Consider the following 1,198-nt stretch of genomic DNA (forward strand, 5'->3'; position numbering starts at 1 on the left):
GTTTCATAGAGATATTGAAGCTCATGATTCATAGTCAGTTTAGAAGACTTCGCTAGGTGTGTTCTCCATCAATAATACTTTCTTAGAAGTCTTCTAACTTTCCTTTATAAAGAAAAAAAAAACAAAAATCCCAGCTCGAATAAATAGGTTAGTTTTGCAATTGATCGAACTTTGTCAGAAATTTGACTTTTTATAGAAGAATTCTCGAGAAAAAATTCTATAGAAGTCTTCTGAATTTTTTTCGAAGTAGACTTCTCGGGAAAAACTTCTATAGAAGTCTTTTGAAAGTTTTTTTGAAGTCTTCTCACTGTTGCAAGAAGTCTGCGTGGATTACTTTTGAAATTAAAAAATAGTAGTGAAATATTTAATATTAATGAGAAGACTTCTTGAGAAGTCTTCTCAAATTTGATTTCAGGTTTTGGTCAAACCTTTGGTTACGAGAGAAGACTTCCGACGGAAGATTTCTATAAAAATCTTCTCTTGAAAAGTCAAATATAGTCAATTGCAATAGTATACCAAGTAGATTTCTTGTGACATTGAGAAGATTTCTATAGAAGTATTCTCCGAGAAGTCTTCTATAAAAAGTCAAGTTTCTGACAAATTTTGGTCAATTGCAAAACTAACATGTTTATCCGAAAAGACTTCTCGAGACGTCTTCTCTTGCATTTTCAAGAACTTTTCAAATTCAAAATTAAGCCAATATTTACATAGGAAGATTTCTCAAGATGTCTTTTGTAGAGTAGACTTCTTATAAAGTCTTCCATCGTAAATTTTCAATTGCAAAAATGACCTAAATAGAAGAAGTCTTCTCGGAGAAGACTTGCGTAGAAATCTTTCTCTGAGAAGACTTCGTAGGAAGTCTTCTACATCAATGTTTAAAAAAATTTCATTTTCTCTACAATTAAAATGAATTTTTAGTATTTTTTTATTAATTCATGTGTATTAGTCAATATGGAGCTCCTGGATGAAATTCATAACTTATTTGGTGATAATTATGAGATTTTAAATATTTATGTTTACTAAAGTTTTTAGCTAATCCAAAAGCTTCTGGAGAAGTCTTTTACGTTTGATTTTCAAGAGTGTTAAGTAACTTTAAGGTATGTTTTTAACTTTCAAAAGTATAAAGTAACTTCAAGAATATCAAGTCATGTGGTTTATTGTGTCTTTTTATATCATAAGGTATAATTTTTAACTTACA

The sequence above is a fragment of the Brassica napus genome, chromosome C7, assembly GCF_020379485.1.
Source record: "Brassica napus cultivar Da-Ae chromosome C7, Da-Ae, whole genome shotgun sequence".
NCBI classification, from domain to species: Eukaryota; Viridiplantae; Streptophyta; class Magnoliopsida; order Brassicales; family Brassicaceae; genus Brassica; species Brassica napus.